Source organism: Eurosta solidaginis, chromosome 4 (genome assembly GCF_040869045.1).
Source record: "Eurosta solidaginis isolate ZX-2024a chromosome 4, ASM4086904v1, whole genome shotgun sequence".
NCBI lineage: Eukaryota > Metazoa > Arthropoda > Insecta > Diptera > Tephritidae > Eurosta > Eurosta solidaginis.
The window spans coordinates 123484144-123506261 of NC_090322.1; the positions used below are offsets into that span (position 1 = coordinate 123484144).

Here is a 22118-nt window from a genome sequence, read left to right on the forward strand (position 1 = left end):
AACGCCAGTAACATCACGCATGCAATAATGCGAAACCCATATTTTTACACAACATCGTACCTTTCAAACCCTGGTACTTCTATGTTGTTGTTGTAGCGATAAGGACACTCCCCGCGGATTTTGGGGACTATTATCGATGTTGATGGTCCTTTGCCACTTTGTTCCATAACATAAAATTTTGGTGCTCATCTCAGCCTAAGCGGCCGAAGAGGCAGAACGAAACTCTAGTCAAACTGAACTGGACTTTAGACTCGCACTGAAAACCGGACCATAGTGTGCAATAGGTCTTTTAGGTGGTTTAGGCGTTTATTTCAGTAGGTTAGGGAGGCTTAGATATACCCGCGGTAAGACATACCCGTCGCGTAAGGCGACTAAAATTCAAACCTTGTAACCGGCTTGACACCCGCTCTATAAAACCCTGTACCGATGAAATCAGACCCCTCTAAGCAAATAATAAATTGCATTTTGCACCATTCAAAAACGTTTACATGGGTTTGAGTAAGGCTATTCCATTATTATTTAACATTTTTTTGCATCCGGATATTGTGAGGAAGTTGCAATAAGCTCGGTTCAAAGTTGAAAGCAAGATAACTTAAAAAAAAAAAACTTTAAAGTCATATTCGCAGTTGCAAAACTTTTTCACGAAGTCGCACATCTTTTACAAACACCAAATTAAACTGCGATGGATTTGACATAATTTTTCTCTAATTCCAAACAAATCTCAAGATCTTTGGAAGTATGTATGGTTTACAGTAAACATCTAAACTTAAAAAAAAAATTGGTGTCGCGAGCGTACAGGAAAAGGGGAAAATTTATTAACATGGGAACTTGAATTTTCGCTCATCCTAGCGTACGTGTCAAACATCAGCTCACAATATTACAATACCAAAATTTCTTGGCGCGACCTTCACATTAGGTAAGGTGTAATTTTTAAACGGTATATTTATTTTTAATCAAAATGGAAACGGTCGGATACAACTATTTCAAGTCTGCTGAATTCAGTGGCAGTAATCGTTTTGGAGATGTTGACCGAAGTTTGGACCTGGATGACCTCAAGATATTTTACACCAATATTGATATCACATGAAAGAAGCTGTTTAGACTATCAATATATGATTCATTTAGTTTGTTTGTATATATCAACCGGTTGTGGTGATTTCGCCCTAAATAATTAAAAAACGACCATGTCGCGACCGTAACATTTTATAATGCTTATAAATCAAAAAGGGCTAAGATTATATTTTGTTGTTGTTATAGCGATAAGGATACTACCCGAAGGCGGTGGGGAATGTTATCGATGCTGATGGTCCTTTGCCAGATGCAGATCCGGTACGTACCAGTACCAAGCACCATTAAGGTACTAGCTCAACCATATCGGGAACGATTTGGTATGACCACATGAAACCTAGGCCATCACGCCCTCCCACCCCCTAGATCCGTGAGGAATTTGCATAATATAGTCTGTAAGAATCTATAAATTCAAAGACTCAACTTAAATAAATAAATAAAGTAAATTAATTTGGGGTCGCCAGAGCATCGGCTCCTTAGAGTTATCCTCAAAAGGGTCTTGGACCTCTATGCAAGGAATCACCCGGCGAGCCCCCCAAGTCTTTAAGTCAAACACCCCAAACTCGCAGTAGAGGAAAGCAACCTCTCCAGGAGACGACCGTCAACTTCGATCTAGATACTGTAACAGGTTAAATTCCTACCTATCCAAAATCAACCCCGATATACAAAATGTATGTCCTGCTCGCAACGTGTTCCCACATGACACCAACCATCTTTTCAATTGCAGTGGGTAACCACACCACTTTTTTTCTGGTCGTACCTATTGGATGGAGCAAAGCATTGCTCCAACAACTATAACTTTGAACTGCGCGCTGCCTCTTTGATCGCAGGGAAGCCGAAAGGATAAAGTTGGAAACCAAATTTACTATCAGAACTAACTAGCAGGAGATGGATGTTTGTTTGTTTTCTAAGATACTAAGGGTCACGTGCTTAGAGCGAGCGTTTCGCAGGTACGTTTTGGAGTAAATAAATTCTGATCCCGAGTTCGAATCGAGCTCCGTGCTGTCATTACACTATGCGACAAAATCAAATTTTTTTCTGGGTATTGGACCAAACCAACTTTGTTGATGAGATTGAGGCTTAAGTATAAAAAGTACTATATCCGTTTTCCTAAGTTTTTTTGTTAACGCGTTCAGCAAATTAAAAAAGTAAAAATGTGATCGTGGTCCGCTCTTTTCCCTTATTAGAAGGGCTGGATTCTTTTTTTGAGAAATGTAGTATAACAGCTGTTAACGAGGTGAAAAGTCAAAACTTCGAAAATATGAAAAACTTGATATTTCCGAATTTTTCGCTACACATATCAAAAATCTTAGTATTGATGTGAAGGTGGTTAAATGGTCTCTATTTTGATATACATATCTTTAGAGAAGAAATTGGCAAAACCCCTGTTTAAGCGAAAAAATACTTTTTTTTTACCAAAAATTGCTTTTAACCAACACAATTTCTAGCTGGTAAAACTATTGAATATTAAATAAATCATAAACTTGCATTAAATGTGCTATTTTCAAATCGAAGCACTGCGTTTTTATACTTTTGAGCTCTTAACAGTACTTATGTCTACTGTGTTCCCAACAAATTATGACGATCATCTATGCCATGATTTAAATGTGTGTAAAAACGACAACTAAACCAGTCTCTACATAACAATTTTGTACAAATAAATCAAATAAAGCTTGACTACACAGTACAACTGCAGTTAAACTTGTGTTTTGTTAAGCTAAATTTTTTAAAAGATATACATATTACAAATGATTTTACATATTGTTTGAAACAACATTATTTTCTTAATCTACACCGTTAAGGCCCTGGTCATGGTCAATTTCAATTTGACAAGTGCTTCTGTTATGTACATCTAAAAAAAAAATAGTTATATCATGGTCATATACAATACTGTATCTAAGTACATAATTACCTGGTTTATACCAAATTGCGGACCTCCAAAGGGCAATTGATTAATTTCTTTGGTAGACCATTTTTGTAAATGGTTATAGCAGATTCGGCATATCTTGTTGGGAGCCCATGACTCGCCTTTTATAATCGGCTGATCAAAATACTGCGTATGGAGTGATTCCACTACTGGAGTAGTAATTATCAAACTTGTTTTAATAATAAATTTAGCGCACACAAAACAAAAGTTCGATTGCAGAATTACTTCACATTCTTTTTCAGAAATTTTTTTATTTTAGAGCTGGTATTATACACTTATCAAATATTTGATGCTATTGAATGAGTACTAAATCTCAGCTATTCTCATTTACTTACTTTAAAAGCATCGCACACTTACTTGAGGGCCATCATTTGTTGGGAAGCACAATGGACATAAGTACTGTTAAGAGATCATAAGTATAAAAATGCAGTGCTTTGATTTGAAAATAGCATATTTAATGTAACCATTTCAACTATCGTATGAGTGCGGGTTCGACTCCCACTCCCGGGAGAAAAGGCTTTGAAGAGATTTAAAAGGTATAATGGAAACAGCTGTCGCCTTGTCCGTCCTGATGTCACGTTGTTTAAATTTTTCCCAAATTATTAAGCATATTTAATGCAAGTTTATGATTTATTTAATATTCAATAGTTTTACCCAGGGATGCACCTTAACGTTAAGCTAATCGTTTATCAAAAAATTTCCACCGTTTCAGTTGAAACACTTCGAAATATTATCGATAAAGAAATTATCAAGATAAATTGTATCTCGTTTTTAACCGAAACGAAAAGCTTTCGTTAACGTTAAAAACGTTAACGAAAACGTGATACTTTATGTTTGAATTGTGCTGGCAATGCTATAGCCATGGTGAAGCCGTAAGGTGGCAACAACAAGCGCACATACACACACAAACTCTATGTAATTTGTTTGTGTAATTCGTTGGTGGTAATGTCAAAAATACTCTGAGAAATGTTCGTACTGTCAAAATTCATGAGAAAAGTTGCAATCAGCTTGGATAATGCTTTCACCTTTAATGACTCCGCCATCAATCAGCTTTGCCAGCATAGTTTGAAATTAATAATCAACATAAACGATTTGATTTCGTTTTGATATGGCAGAAAACGAAACGAAATCATTTCGTTAATTTGACGATCTTAACGTTAATAAACGAAACGAAATGACTTCGTTTCGTTTATTAACGTTGATTATCGTAACGAAATGATATCGTTTCGTTGGTTAAGCATGCCTGGTTTTACCAGCTGGAAATTGTGTTGGTTAAAATAAAAATTTTTGGTAAAAAGAGGAATTTTTTCGCTTAAAAGGGGTTTTGCCAAATTTTTCTTCATAAAGTTTAAAGATATGCATATCAAAATAAAGGCCATTTAACCACCTTCACAGCAATATTAAGATTTTGTATATGGGTTGCGAAAATTCTATAATTCGACTTTTCACCTCGTAAAACAGAAAAAGCGGACCAGGACCACATTTTTACCTTTTTAATTTGCTGAACGCGTTAACAAAAATATAAAATAAAATTGCGAAATGTAGAATTTCGAAAGCCGATATCTATTTTTTGGAGGCTAACTTTGAAAATCTCTACAAAAAAGTGGGTTTGGGCCAATACCCAGCCGGCTGCTGCACAGTGTTATTATTGTTATGATTTGTTTTTTCAAAGTTGGAAGTTTTTTTTAATAAGAATAGAAGAAAGAAAAAAACTTTAGACAACTGTCATAGCCCGTTGTATAGATATATATCGGGAGTTGCTATACTCCTTCATCGTCAACATTTATCATACATATGAATATATAAAGCTTCGAGTTTGATAAAATCACTCGATCTCGTTTTGAAAAGCTGTTGTGATTTCCTCAAATCGGCGAGGATTGAAAATCGTTGCAAGTTTTTGCGAATGCCGGAACAGGCATTTATATATATAGCATTTTCAGGTCAAATGAAACTTTTTTCATTTCAAATGAACCTTTTTTCATTTTAAATGAAACTTTTTTCATTTCAAATGAAACTTTTTTCATTTCATATGAAACTTGTTTCATGTCAAATGAAACCATACTACTAAGGTAATGATCAATATATTTATATCGTCTTTATAACGCTATTTATCAAATTTTTCTTTAATACAACTATTTCTAATTAGCCACATTGAAGGCAAAATTTTTGCTTAAATTTTCTTTGTGAATTTAAGCTGCAGTTAAGGTCGGCTTAGTTTAACCTTGCCTTTTGATCGTTTCAATATTTTAATAGATAAAGTAGCAGGGTTATATGCTAGGCAACTTATATACTACAGTTTAACCACCCACTGAAAATAAGCACCTATATTTTTTACTTGTATCTACTCCTTTATATATAAAGCATATTCTTCTTCTACATATACTTCGTTAATAACGTAGGAATAAAGCAACGTAGAGAACAAAGAGAAGGAACCAAAGAGCATGATGTGAGCGTATTTCCTATACACTGTCTGACACCAACTAACACTTCGGTTGAATCCTCTGTATTATGCTTTTCTCTTTGACCAACGTCTTACCAAACAACATAGAACGATAGCAAAGTATTGAGAGAAACATTACTTTTACCAACTATATAATAGAGCATGTGGACTGTGGAGAGATCTTTTTTAACTATGCTGAAAAACATAACCGTAAAAGGTGATCTTTTCTACTCTATGGCGCAGTTACATTGCACTTCACTCGTTTGGGCCTTTGAAAACATATATATTTGTTTTTATTCCATTATTTTTCATTGTATATTGTATTTAAATGTAATACTTAGAATATATATATTAGAATGGGTCGATTTGTTAACCGATATCGCGCCATCGATTTTTCGATAGGATTTGGGGTCAGGAAAAAAAGTTTCACTACGCATACCCAAAAAAATAATTTGCGAGCCTGCGAAATTTCATTTTTTTTTTACTTTTTTTGACTTTCGCGGGTTCGAATCGAGCTCAAGGCCTAACAATAATTTTTTATCATTATTATTGTTATGATAAATTTTTTCTTAATTGAAAAAATTTTTAAATTAGAATAGAAGAAAGAAAAAATTTAGACAACTGCCAAAGCTCGTTGTATAGATCCATTTCGGGAACTGCTAAATTCCTTCATCGGCAACGTTTGGGCGCCGCTGCTATAACCATTCAGCCATCACAGCGGTTTCTGTTGACTTTGATTGTTAAGGGTTTTTTCATGACCTACTAAAAAAATTTTCATATGTATACCCTGTCCGACCCAAAAACGTCCGCTAAAAACGTTGGTATACATGAAAATTATACAATCAAATAAACATTTTATAGTGTTCATAGTGTTTAATGTTACAAAGTGTACCACAAATCGATGGTCCAGATTTTCTATGTTATTAATTGTGTAATTTTTGTAAATTTTATTTATTTTTCATTTGTAATTTTGTCAACCGCCACATCTAAAAATATTACGCCCCTGATGATGCCAAGGAAATTTGGCGAAACGTTGGGCCGTAAGGTGGAATAAACTTTGTTTTTATTCGCACTACAACGAATTAGATCAGAATAGTTTAAAGGAAACTTAATCTCCGAAAATTTTTTTAGTAGGTCATGAAAAAACCCTTAAAAATCAAAGTCAAAAAAAGTAAAAAAAAAAAAAAAAATGAAATGTCGCAGGCTCGAAAATTATTTTTTTGGGTATGCGTAGTGAAACTTTTTTTCCTGACCCCAAATCCTATCGAAAAACCGATGGCGCGATATCGGTTAATAAATCGACCCATTCTAATATACATATATATTCTAAGTATTACATTTAAATACAATATACAATGAAAAATAATGGAATAAAAACAAATATATATGTTTTCAAAGGCTCAAGCGAGTGAAGTGCAATGTAACTGCGCTATAGAGTAGAAAATATCACTTTTTACGGTTATGTTTTTCAGCATAGTTAAAAAAGATCTCTCCACAGTCCACATGCTCTACTATATAGTTGGTAAAAGTAATGTTTCTTTCAATACCTTGCTATCGTTCTATGTTGTTTGGTAAGACGTTGGTCAAAGAGAAAAGCATAATACAGAGGATTCAACCCATGTGTTAGTTAGTGTCAGACATTGAATAGGAAATACGCTCACATCATGCTCTTTGGTTCATTCTCTTTGTTCTCTACGTTGCTTTATTCCTACGTTATTAACGAAGTGTATGTAGAAAAAGAATGTGCTTTATATATAAGAGGAGTAGATACAAGTAAAAAATATAGGTGCTTATTTACAGTGGGTGGTTAAACTGTAGTATATAAGTTGCCTAGCGTATAACCCTGCTACTTTATCCATTAAAATATTGAAACGATCAAAAGGCAAGGTTAAACTAAGCCGACCTTAACTGCAGCTTTTAAATTCACAAAGAAAATTTAAGCAAAAATTTTGCCTTCAATGTGGCTAATTAGAAATAGTTGTATTAAACAAAAATTTGATAAATAGCGTTATAAAGTACGATATAAATATACTGACCATTACCTTAGTAGTATGGTTTCATTTGACTTGAAAAAAGTTTCATTTAAAATGAAAAAAGGTTCATTTGAAATGGAAAAAGATTCATTTGAAATGAAAAAAGTTTCATTTAAAATGAAAAAAGTTTCATTTGACCTGAAAATGCTATATGTGCAGTTCGTGCAAGCTCGTCCAACGATTGTGTAACGAGATATTAGATATATGTATTTTCGAGCAAATTTCCATATTTTCGCACAGTTTTTCGGAAAGAAACAATTTGTAATCAAAATGAGTATTTAGATAAGAATAGGAACTGCCTACAAATATATGAAGGGGAAGAAGCAGTCGATAGTCTCAAAAAACTATGGATGGCAGCAACAGTTTCTATTTAGCGACGTGTCAGTCTACCACATCGAAATGTATCGTTTCAATTGCAAGTCCAGTGAAAAGTAACATCAAATTTCTTAATAAAAATGTGTATAAACGGTGTTGCCTTAAGGCAGGGGTTTGCTAAATTTTCCGAGTGTATTTCTGCCAAAAAAACCTTCTCACTTTGCCTTGTAGAAATAATGCGGAGTTCCAAACCAAACGCAATAAGTGCACCCTTAACTCTTTTTGAGATATTGGTGGGATTTTACTTCACTTTCTTAAACCTATGTAATAATATTCATTAGAAGTAAAAATTTAGCCATTCTGCAGCTGTCCAAAAAATGCGTTTAATACCAAAACGCAATAAATTTATACAGTTTTTACATTTTTTAGTTGAAAATTTTGTTAAGTTTGTATGAATGGGGTATACTGGTAAACTGCCTCTGAGGAATTTTAATGCCAATAAATTTCTGCGATTACAATTTACTCATTACCTAAACAAATGCTCATTTAAAATTCACAATGAAAGATAAAACAATGCCTTAAATATGAAGTTTACTTGAAAAATCTTTAATTTCCCAAATAAAAATAAATTTTTTTCCAATTTTACTTTTTACACTTTACTGACTCTTTGCTACGGACGGCAGTATACTCCATAGGGTCGATTTAAGGAGTACTTTAAGAGTATTCAAGGGGTATACAAGTACTCCATAACTGATCCTCATACATATAAAGTTTGATCCGATTTACTTAAATTGCGATGTCCTGAGCCAGGATCACCTACTTTAGTTCGGAATACTCCATACAGGCGACAGGCGAGAACTTTCCAAAAAAAAAAACTTAATGGACTACTCACAGGCAACACTAGAGCTGGGCTATGTAAGTACTTCATATTGGAGTACTAATATGACAGAAATGGTACACATGATCCAAGAATTTTTTTCAGGGTCGCTGAAATAATGTTACCAAACCTCTTCTATAAATAGCAAATACTATTCACACCAAAGTGCACATCTTTTATATATGTATATAAAAGAAAGTGGTGTTAGTTACACTATTTATAACTCAAGAACGGATGAACCGATTTTTCTGCAAATTGGTGGAGAGGTAGCTAAGAACCAGGAGACGGACATAGGACATTTTATCTCGTTCTGGCTAGGGTATTGGGATCAAAACGTGGACCTGGGTAATCCTGGGATATGTTTGTACAATATGGGTATTAAATGGAAGCTGTTTATGAGTACTTTGATACGGGGTATTTTTCGTACCCCTGGGTGACTAGGGTCTCGAGATATAGGCGAAAACGTGAACTCGAGTACCCCCAGAAAGTGTTTTTATAGAATATGGATAACAAATGAAAGCTGTTGATCAGTGCTTTAGTAGAGGGTAATTCATACCTATCTGTGACTAGGGTCTCGAGATATAAGCCAAAACGTGGATCAGGGTAACACTAGGATGTGTTTTTACATTATGGGTATCAATTTGAAGCTGTTGATGTGTGCTTTAGTACAGATTACTTTTTATACCGCTGGATAACTAGGGTCTCGAGATATAGGCCAAAACGTGGACCCGGATACCCCTAGAATGTGTGTGTAATATGGATATCAAATGAGAGCTGTTGCTGAGAGCTTTAAAGTAATTTTCATTGTGATATTCGATTTAGTCGCATCAACCTGGCAAAACTGATAAATATGCATGCGAAGCCGAAAAAAGGCATGAATTGATAATACCCACACACCTATTTACATACGTCCTATTCGATTTGTCTAAAATTTGGTATATAAATTTGCCTATATTAGTATTTACGATTCTTTTTCCGGAAAGTAGACCAGAGACGGAAAAACTTTATTAAAATGTATGCAGATAGACCAAATTTAGGGAAGCACAATGTCTGCCGGCTCTAGTAATCAAATAACTTCCAAACCAAAACGCAACAATTCCAAAAGTTACCCAACCAAAACGCAAACCGCGGCCACCGTGGTTTGATGTTACAGAGCTCCACCTACCACAACGAAGATCCTGGGTTCACACCCCAGGCAAAGCAACATCAAAAATTCTAGAAACAAGTTAGAATACAATTTTTCTAATCGGGGCCACCCCTCGGCAGTGTTTGGCAAGCACTCCAAGTGTATTTCTGCCATGAAGAGCTTCTCAGCAAGTAGGTCCCGTAAATTTGTAGGAAAAATTGAAAGGAGCACGACGCAAATTGGAAGAGAAGCTTGGCCAAAAATCTCTCTGGAGGTTATCGTGCTTTACATTTATATTTTTTAAGCGCAATAATTACAAACAACCATCTGTTTTAAAGCTATTTGTCCATTAAATGTTGTGTGCATGTGTGTGACTGCTATAATATCATAAGTATCGTTTGAAAATGTGCCTCCATTCAAGACTGAACACTTTTCCTCCTTTGTAAAGGAACTTTTTATGAGTCACTTATACGTTTTGGTTTGAAACTCCTCAAATATGTAACACAGCATGTCCAAAATTTAATGAGAAACTATGTCGAAATCTCTTTTTTTCTTGTTGCGATAAGGTGGCTCACGTTTCCGGAATTGGATCCGGAAATAAAAGAAAGTAGCACTACTAAGGTACAAGTCCGACTATCCACAAACTCCTTCCCCAAGCAATTCGGGGTTGCCAGTGCGTCGCTGCTAAATAGCAGGGTTCACTACGGTTAGGTGAGGTTGACAATTCGGTTGGAGAAGCTTAAACCATGCTTGCAACGCCTTGAAATGGTTGCGCTACATTACCCGTTGAATCTCATCGATATGACCTACTGTAGACAGGTTTTGGATGTATCAATGTATTCATTGTTCACTTCTATCGACCGCTACACGAAATTAATCGTAGTTGCTTTGCGATAAATGCTAACCGGTATTTAAACCTACTTAAAGTATTAAACAACATCGTCCAGGTATGATGAACACGATCCAGCAAACGACGATGATGGAATTAATGCCCCCATCCGATTATGACAAAGTCAAAAGAACAATAACCAGATTAAAAAGCCTGAGCGGAGCTATTCAAATACTTCGGCGAGGAGTTGGTAGGCCGCATGCATCAGCTTCTTTGCGAAATACGGACGAGTGCATGCCTGACGATTGAAATATACGCGTTCTTTGCCCAGTCCACAACAAGGGGAATCTTGCAAATTTCGGCAAATATCACGGCATCAGCCTTCTTAATATCGCATATACGGTCCTGTCAAGCGTATTGTGCGAAAGATTGTAGACCACCGTAAATCGCCTCATTGGACTTTATCAGTGCGGCTTGAGACCTGGTAAATCTATTATAGACCAGATTTTCACTATGCGAAAAATCGTGTAAAGTACCCGCGAAAAAAAAATTTTACATATATCACCTCTTCGTCGATTTTAAAGCCGCCTTCGACCTACATATATGCCGCTATGCTCATGCTCTACAAGTCACATCGTTCTCCTCCTCCTATATGGCGCAGAAGCATGGACCATGACAACATCAGAACTGCTACAACAACAAGAACAACTTCAGATGTGACGGCTCTAGAAGTGTTCGAGAGAAAAGTTTTTCTACGCGTTGTCGATGGCGAGTACCGAAAAAGATTTAGTGATGAGCCGTACGAGCTTTACGCAGACATCAACATAGTCCAGCGAATTAAAACACAGCAGCTACGCTGGCTAGGCCATATTGTGCGAACGAAAGATGATGCTCCGGCTAAGAAAGTATTTTTATAGGAACCCGCCTATAGAAGCAGAGGACGAGGGCGGCCCCACTCCCTTGTAAGAAAGGTGGAAATCGATTTAAATTCCCTTGCTGTGAGCAATTTGCGCCAGTTAATTCAACAAAGAAGCCTTGTGGATTGCCATAATCGTTTTAACGGTTAAGCACCAATTAAGTAAGAAAGTAGCATACACGAATATATAAATGTATGTACGTATGTTTAGAAAACGCAATGCTTTTAGCGAAACTCCATAGGCACACGTAGACTTGTACATGCGTAGGCGTTTCTAAATGTTTCCGTGCGAAAAAACCCACCAAGCGCAATACAAAGCTTAATAGCTTCAAAGCTTCCTTAACCCAATTGTCAACCTAACCTACGCGAGGGCAATGCTGTTACAAGTATGAATGTATCATACACATTTTTAGCAGGCGAAGCTCTGGCGACCCCAATCTCCTCATGGAACTAGGGGGTTGGGGGCGGCCTGGCATAGACGATTTAATGTGGTCGTATTAGTTGTTCCCGAGATGGTGTGGCTAGTATCTTAATGGTTCTTTGTTACCGGAACGTACCGGACCTTTATCCGGAAAGGACCATCAACATCGGTAACATTCCCCTAAATCTTCGGGGAGTGTCTTTATCGTTAATAGAACAACAACAAAAACCTCCATAGTAAGCATTTACATGCGCTCGACAGTTCGAAACTGCGCGTGGTTTGATTTGGTAAATTTTTAATAACAATGAAATACAAGCCAAAAATGTTTGTATAAGCATATTTGCATAATAAATAAATATTTACAAAAATATTAACAAAGTCGCAAAAATTCACCGCAAGTTAATTCTGTATAATTAAAAGAAGTAAATAACAAGACATTAGCTGATATTAAAATCAGCTTGAAGTTTGCTGTTACGCGCATGAAAACAATTAAATTAGAAAAAATGCTACTTTGATGCGTTCGAACGCCTTTTCGGGCTTGGAATCCATTCCGTAAGAATATATAAAAAAGGAACTATAATGCCTGGTTTTTCAGTGGGAGTTTAAACTTTAGTTAAAGTTAACTAGAGTTTATTAACCTTGCCACTTTGTTCCATAACAAAATTTTGATGCTCATCTCAGCTTAAGAGGCTGAAGTGGCAGGGTTAAACACTAGTGAACTTTAACTGGAGTTTAAACTCGCACTGAAAAACTAGGCATAAATAACATAAATATAGTTTAAAACAAGTAAGGAAGTCTTAAGTTCGGGTGAAACCGAACATTACATACACAGCTCTACACTGGAAATGCTGTTGTTGTTTGTTTTGTGTGCTTAAGGCCCGGTTTTTCAGTACAAGTTCAACTCAGTTTGTCAGTTAAACTACGCTTAAACTTATTCTGCAGTTTTTCAGTCTACTTTAACTGAAGTTTAAGCTAAGCTTAAACGGCCGATCTGCCAGGATTAATCTATCAGTTATTTGCGTTCGTAGGAAATGGCGTCGAATATACCCAACAAGCATTTGGGCTTGAGTACCATTAGAGCTCATGTTGATAACTAGGCATACTTCTAAAATCTCAAGAGTTGTTTCGAAACAGTGGCTCAACTCGAGAATCATAGCGTACTCAGAAAAAGAGGGAACTTTCAAACTCAAAATCTCTCGAAATTAGGATAATAATTGGAAAATATTAATTGGAGATCAATTCAACCCCAGCGGGTTAGGGGGTCAGAATATTCCCGCGCTAGTCGTAAGAGGCGACTAGAATACCAGATTCAAGGGGCTGTGTAGCGCAACCCTTCAGGTTGCCAGAGCAATATATAGCTTCTCCAAACCCAATTGGCAACCTCACCTATCCGCGGCGAATCCTGTTTCACTAACAGACGAGGCTCTGGCGACCCCAAGCTCCTCATGGAACTTGGGGGTGGGGAGGGAGGGGATGGCCTGAAGGTTTAATGTCGCCACAAAAATCGTTCCCGAGATGGTCGGGCTAGCACCTTAATGGTGCTGTGGTACCGGAGCGTACCGGATCTGTATCCGGCAAAGGACCATTACATCGATAACACTCCCCAAAACCTTCGGGGAGCAACCTTATCGCTACAACAACAACAACAACAATCAATTGAAAACTTTTAATTTTACAAAATTTCTCAAAGGTTGGATAGTGACTGGAGAATGAAGTTGGATATCAACTCGAGAACTATCTGGTTTAAGAATAGTTAAATAATCAGCCCTATTCTGCATTTCGACTTGGATTGGAATTTTTTCGATTTGGCAATTTTGGTATTCTGTGTTCCAATCTCTTTCGATCCAACTTCGAATCGTTCGAGTTTGTTTATTCTGCATTGCGATCGTAGTTCCGTTTTTATAAGTTGCAAACTAGTTGCCGGAAAAATAGTTTCTTTTTATTATACTCAGTTGAGCAGAGCTCACAGAGTATATTAACTTTGATTGGATAACGGTTGGTTGTACAGGTATAAAGGAATCGAGATATATATAGACTTCCATATATCAAAATCATCGGTATCGAAAAAAAATTCGATTGAGCCATGTCCGCCCGTCCGTCCGTCTGTCCGTTAACACGATAACTTGAGTAAATTTTGAGGTATCTTGATGAAATTTGGTATGTAGGTTCCTGGGCACTCATCTCAGATCGCTATTTAAAATGAACGATATCGGACAATAGCCACGCCCACTTTTTCGATATCGAAAATTTCGAAAAATCGAAAAAGTGCGATAATTCCTTACCAAATACGGATAAAGCGATGAAACTTGGTAGGTGAGTTGAACTTATGACGCAGAATAGAAAACTAGTAAAATTTTGGACAATGGGCGTGGCACCGCCCACTTTTAAAAGAAGGTAATTTAGAAGTTTTGCAAGCTGTAATTTGGCAGTCGTTGAAGATATCATGATTAAATTTGGCAGGAACGTTACACTCATTACTATATGCCTGCTTAATAAAAATTAGCAAAATCGGAAAACGACCACGCCCACTTTTAAAAAATTTTTTTTTTTAAATTCAAATTTTAAAAGAAAAGTTAATATCTTTACAGTATATAAGTAAATTAAGTCAACATTCAACTCCAGTAATGATATGGTGCAACAAAATACAAAAATAAAAGAAAATTTCAAAATGGGAGTGGCTCCGCCCTTTTTCATTTAATTTGTCTAGGATGCTTTTAATGCCATAAGTCGAACAAAAATTAACCAATCCTTGTGAAATTTGGTAAAGGCTTAGCTCCTAGGACGATAACTGTTTTCTGTGGAAAAGGGCGAAATCGGTTGAAGCCACGCCCAGTTTTTATACACAGTCGACCGTCTGTCCTTCCGCTCGGCCGTTAACACGATAACTTGAGCAAAAATCGATATATCTTTACTAAACTCAGTTGACGTACTTATCTGAACTCACTTTGTATTGGTGTAAAAAATGGCCGAAATCCGACTATGACCACGCCCACTTTTTCGATATCGAAAATTACGAAACATGAAAAAAATGCCATAATTATATACCAAATACGAAAAAAGGGATGAAACATGGTAATTGTATTGGTCTATTGACGCAAAATATAACTTTAGAAAAAAACTTGGTAAAATGGGTGTGACACCTACCTATTAAGTAGAAGAAAATGAAAAAGTTTTGCAGGGCGAAATCAAAAGCCCTTGGAATCTTGGAAGGAATATTGTTCGTGGTATTACATATATAAATAAATTAGCGGTACCCGACAGATGATGTTCTGGATCACCCTGGTCCACATTTTGGTCGATATCTCGAAAACGCCTTCACATATACAACTAAGGGCCACTCCCTTTTAAAACCCCCATTAATACCTTTAATTTGATACCCATATCGTACAAACACATTCTAGAGTCACCCTTGGTCCACCTTTATGGCGATATTTCGAAAAGGCGTCCACCTATAGAACTAAGGCGCACGCCCTTTTAAAATACTCATTAACACCTTTCATTTGATACCCATATCGTACAAACAAATTCTAGAGTCGCCCCTGGTCCACGTTTATGGCGATATCTCGAAAAGGCGTCCACATATAGAACTAAGGCCCACTCATTTTTAAAATACTCATTAACACCTTTCATTTGATACCCATATCGTACAAACAAATTCTAGAGTCACCCCTGGTCCACCTTTATGGCGATATTTCGAAAAGGCGTCCACCTATAGAACTAAGGCGCACGCCCTTTTAAAATACTCATTAACACCTTTCATTTGATACCCATATCGTACAAACAAATTATAGAGTCACCCCTGGTCCACGTTTATGGCGATATCTCGAAAAGGAGTCCACATATAGAACTAAGGCCCACTCATTTTTAAAATACTCATTAACACCTTTCATTTGATACCCATATCGTACAAACAAATTCTAGAGTCACCCTTGGTCCACCTTTATGGCGATATTTCGAAAAGGCGTCCACCTATAGAACTAAGGCGCACGCCCTTTTAAAATACTCATTAACACCTTTCATTTGATACCCATATCGTACAAACAAATTATAGAGTCACCCCTGGTCCACGTTTATGGCGATATCTCGAAAAGGCGTCCACATATAGAACTAAGGCCCACTCATTTTTAAAATACTCATTAACACCTTTCATTTGATACCCATATCGTACAAACAAATTCTAGAGTCACCCTTGGTCCACCTTTATGGCGATATTTCGAAAAGGCGTCCACCTATAGAACTAAGGCGCACGCCCTTTTAAAATACTCATTAACATCTTTCATTTGATACCCATATCGTACAAACAAATTCTAGAGTCACCCCTGGTCCACCTTTATGGCGATATCTCGAAAAGGCGTCCACCTATAGAACTAAGGCCCACGCCCTTTTAAAATACTCATTAACACCTTTCATTTGATACCCATATAATACAAACGCATTCTAGAGTCACCCCTGGTCCACTTTTATAACGATATTCCGAAAAGGCGTCCACCTATAGAACTAAGGCCCACTCCCTTTTAAAACACTTATTAACACCTTTCGTTTTGATACCCATATTGTACAAACGCATTCTAGAGTCAACCCTGGCCCACTTTTATAACGATATTCCGAAAAGGCGTCCACCTATAGAACTAAGGCCCACTCCCTTTCAAAATACTCATTAACACCTTTCATTTGATACCCATATAGTACAAACAAATTCTAGAGTCACCCCTGGTCCACCTTTATGGCGATATTTCGAAAAGGCGTCCACCTATAGAACTAAGGACCACGCCCTTTTAAAATACTCATTAACACTTTTCATTTGATACCCATATCGTACAAACAAATTCTAGAGTCACCCCTCGTCCACCTTTATGGCGATATCTCGAAAAGGCGTCCACCTATAGAACTAAGGCCCACGCCCTTTTAAAATACACATTAACACCTTTCATTTGATACCCATATTGCACAAACGCAATCTAGAGTCACCCCCGGTTCACTTTTATAACGATATTCCGAAAAGGGGTCCACCTATAGAACTAAGGCCCACTCCGTTTTAAAACACTTATTAACACCTTTCGTTTGATACCCATATTGTACAAACGCATTCTAAAGTCAACCCTGGTCCACTTTTATAACGATATTGCGAAAAGGCGTCCACCTATAGAACTAAGGCCCACTCCCTTTCAAAATAATCATTAACACCTTTCATTTGATACCCATATAGTACAAACAAATTCTAGAGTCACCCCTGGTCCACCTTTATGGCGATATCTGGAAAAGGCGTCCACATATAGAACTAAGGCCCACGCCCTCTTAAAATACTCATTAACACCTTTCATTTGATACTCATATCGTACAAACAAATTCTAGAGTCACCCCTGATCCATCTTTATGGCGATATCTGGAAACGGCGTCCATCTATAGAACTTAGGCCCACGCCCTTTTAAAATACTCATTAATACCTTTCATTTGATACCCATATCGTACAAAATAAATTCTAGAGTCACCCCTGGTCCACCTTTATGGCGATATCTCGAAACGGCGTCCATCTATAGAACTTAGGCCCACGCCCTTTTAAAATACTCATTAATACCTTTCATTTGATACCCATATCGTACAAAATAAATTCTAGAGTCACCCCTGGTCCACCTTTATGGCGATATCTCGAAAAGGCGTCCACCTATAGAACTTAGGCCCACTCCCTTTTAAAATTATCATTAACACATTTCATTTGATACCCATATCGTACAAACAAATTCTAGAGTCAGGCCTGGTCCACCTTTATGGCGATATCCCTAAATGGCGTCCATCTATAGAACTATGGTCCACTTCCTCTTAAAATACTCTTTAATACCTTCCATTTGATACACATGTCATACAAACACATTCCAGGGTTACCCTAGGTTCTTTTTACAATATGGTGATTTTCCCTTACTTTGTCTCCACAGCTCTCAACTGAGTATGTAATGTTCGGTTACACCCGAACTTAGCCTTCCTTACTTGTTTTTTTGTTAATTTATTACATAATTTTAACAAAAATGTAAGTAAAACTTGTTAAGAAACGTAGAAGGCTTGATGATGATTGTTTTTTATATGTTTCCAGGTCAAAAACAACACGTCGGTGTCGAAGTCCTTCGACTTATTTGCCCCGAAAAAGTATCTAGCACATACTTGAAAGCATCCTTATTAAATCGAAAGTTTTTTTGAACCTAAATAAGAAAATAAGTCATTAAACTTTACCACTTATAAGTTCAATTTCTTACAATTCGTCACTCATCTCAAATGGATTACACAAATCTCGCAATATTTGCCTTTCCATTCTCGCCTGGCCATTTTCGTATGCGTTGCTTTCCAACTCCATAAATAATGCCGCGGCTATTGATTCCATTATAACAGACAGCTATAATTTGTGTCTGTTCGTTGGGTCCAGTTATATGCCAAAGCAAACTGCCGGAGTAGAGGAAGGTCAAGCGAAAACGTAAACAATCCTTGCGGAAAGAATAAATAAATCTTCATAAAGTATTTTAGGCCAGTGCAATGAAATTAGCATCCATAAAATTCAGAAAGTGTCAACTATATTCGTGCAGTAATCCGTTTTACCAAAACTTGGTGGCCACGGCAGGGAATTGGCCAAAAGAACGACGGCCAGAAACACACTCACAATTATGAAAGCACTTCACTCAAAAAAATATAACACGGCGGCAATATATTCTATTGCTTTTTTTTTGTACAAAATGGCGTGGATAATAAAATATAAACGTTTTTCAGTGTTTTTTACAAATTTTCTTTAATTGATTTTGTTCCAATGTTCACACATTCAGTACAATCAGCTGATTTCGAAAAATCATTTGCTCTTCCTCTTCTCGTTCCGATTCCGTCGTAATGCAGAATACCCAACTTCGATTAAAGCGGAGCGTAGAACGGGAACGTAATCGAAATGCAGAATAGGGGTGAATGATTTTGGATATAACTTCCGGAACTAGATATATATTTCGCCGGAGAATTTTGTTCCATGTTTGTTGGGTAAACAAAATCCAGCTGTTGCCGTATCTACAAATTATCTAGATAATAAAAAAACCAATGTTGCCGCAGAAAATAGCATACCCCAAAGGCGGCCTTAAACTGTGACAACTGCTCAGTAGTTTAACTGGAGTTTAAATTTGACTAGAGTTTAAGCTTAGCTTAACCAACCACTGATAAACCGGGCCTAATAGTGTTACAAGGCTGCGCAATAATACATATACCTATGGTTCTATTCTGAACTAATTTTTCATCGAGTTATGGCTCCCGAAACATAGAAAATTGTTTAGTCATAAAAGGGGCGGCGCCACGCCCATTTTTTTAAATTTGAAGTGTTTCTTATTTATTGTTATAAATCCACTTGGGAAATGAAATACCATTGATATAAAGCTCTTTTTTGCAAAGATGTAGCTTATTTTATTCGTCCACGGCCCTTTTAAAAATCTTTTATATAAAAGTGGGCGTGATCTACATATATCTATCTCGATTCCTTTATACCTGTACAATAGGGCGGGTCGATTTAAAAATCGCTCATTGCTCTGTGAAAATCATATTCTAGGGATCAAAATAAGAAACTTTGCCGAAGGAACCATACCTCTAAAACGAATTCTGATGTGCCCCCCATTGGGTCGAACTTTTGGGTAGGGGCAATTTCAATTCTACCTGCTGTGTCTTGTGGTGGCTTAAAAAAAACAACACAAGCAATTTTACAATCTGCAATTGTGTCACAGTGATACCTTCATTTTTTAAAACGGTTGAATAAAAAACCCACACAACTATGTTTACGACATGCAAATGCATCACAGTGATGCCTTGGTTTTAAAAGGGGGTTGTAAAAACGCTAATTTCTAATATTTTTTTTTTATTTCTTTTCTATTACTAAGTTAAATGCATTTTTTCATTTACATATGTTCTGACTAAATAAATTTCTAAAGAGAAAAATAAACTCCAAAAAGAAAAAACATAGGCATTTCAAAGTGGGATTTTTCAAAATTTGCCCCTACGACCCAAAGGGGGGGACATCAGAATTCGTTTTAGAGGTATGGTTCTTTCGGCAAAGTTTCTTATTTTGATCCCTAGAATATGATTTTCACAGAGCAATGGGCGATTTTTTTTCCTCCCCACAAATCGACCCGGCCTACTGTACAACCAACCGTTATCCAATCAAAGTTATTATACCCTGTGTACAAGTACAGCTGGGTATAAAAACTAAACAACGCGCCGTAGCACAGAGGTTCGTGTCGCCGTTATTAAGACCAAATCGTTTTGTAGCGAGTTATTTAACCACTGCCTTCTTCAATAATTGCGGCTAGATGGGTCTCTTTGCGCGCCTAGCCTAGAGAGTTACAAACATACAAGTGAAGCTAAGATAAGCTAAGCGCGTTTATGATAAACAAAGCACCCAAAAAATTAACCGAACGCAGTTTGTCGAAAATGTAGGAATAAATAGTGCGATAAGACCTTTTATCAGTTATATTCCACAGCTATGGTAGGCTTTCTCAATTAATTTATATTTATTTATTTATTGTTGTAAATTGGTTTAAATTTAAACCACAACATTACGAAAATATACGAAATATAAGTGGCTGAACTTCAAAACAATACAAACCAATACCCCAATAATTCTGTACGCACACATTTGCACTGTCGAGGCACGCACACTTGAACTAATATTGTCCTAGTGTTGGCGAATTGAAGAGAAAACTCACGAATATCTCTTTATGGTAGTGCTTTGTTGATGGCACTCTTTTTTAATTTGAAACATTTTAGTGCTCTCTTGTTTAACCTTTTACTGAATGCAAGAAATTTGTTGTTGTTTTATGAAACAGCTGGTAGAGCTTTCAATATTGTTGACATCACGTCCGATACACATGTACATACACATATGCCATAGTTAGTTGTGTGTGTGGGTACATTTGCAATTAAAAACTAAATAAAATATCGTTTAAATAAGTTTTACTTTCGTCAAAAAACAATTTGTAATCAGTTAAGCTTTACTTAAAATAATAATATTATTTTTGTTTAATGTATACCCTAATTTGCAATCAAATTGTAAATAAAATAGAAAACAAGTAAGGAAGGCTAAGTTCGGGTGTAACCGAACATTACGTACTCAGTTGAGAGCTGTGGAGACAAAGTAAGGGAAATCACCACGTTGTAAAAGGAACCTAGGGTAACCCTGGAATGTGTTTGTATGACGTGGGTATCAAATGGAAGATATTAAAGAGTATTTTAAAAGGGAGTGGGCCATAGTTCTATAGGTGGACGCCTTTTCGAGATATCGCCATAAAGGTAGACCAGGGGTGACACTAGAATTTGTTTGTACGATATGGGTATCAAATGAAAGGTGTTAATGAATATTTTAGGCGTGGGTCTTAGTTCTGTAGGTGGACGCCTTTTCAAAATATCTCCATAAAGGTAGACCAGGGGTGACTCTAGAATTTGTTTGTACGATATGGGTATCAAATGAAAGGTGTTAATGAGTATTTTAAAAGGGAGTGGGCCTTAGTTCTATAGGTGGATGCCTTTTCGAGATATCGCCATAAAGGTGGGCCAGGGGTGACTCTAGAATTTTTGTGTACGATATGGGTATCAAATGAAAGGTGTTAATGAGTATTTTAAAAGGGTGTGGGCCTTAGTTTTATAGGTGGACGCCTTTTCGAGATATCGCCATAAAGGTGGACCAGGGGTGACTCTAGAATTTGTTTGTACGATATAGGTATCAAATGAAAGGTGTTAATGATTATTTTAAAAGGGCGTGGGCCTTAGTTCTATAGGTGGACGCCTTTTCGAGATATCGACATAAAGGTGGACCAGGGGGGACTCTAGAATTTGTTTATACGATATGGGTATCAAATGAAAGGTGTTAATGAGTATTTTAAAAAGGAGTGGGCCTTAGTTATATATGTGGACGCCTTTTCGAGATATCGCCATAAACGTGGACCAGGGGTGACTCTAGAATGTGTTTGTACGATATGGGTATCAAATGAAAGGTGTTAATGAGTATTTTAAGAGGGAGTGGGCTTTAGTTCTATAGGTGGATGCCTTTTCGAGATATCGCCATAAAGGTGGGCCAGGGGTGACTCTAGAATTTTTGTGTACGATATGGGTATCAAATGAAAGGTGTTATTGAGTATTTTAAAAGGGTGTGGGCCTTAGTTTTA

At 36.8% G+C, this 22118-nt stretch overlaps 1 protein-coding gene across 5 annotated transcripts in view; it reads left to right on the top strand.

The window, feature by feature from the left end:
- Positions 1 to 22118, top strand: part of LOC137250254 (translation factor waclaw, mitochondrial-like) — a 118356-nt gene that overhangs the window by 13328 nt on the left and 82910 nt on the right. The window lies entirely within an intron of this gene.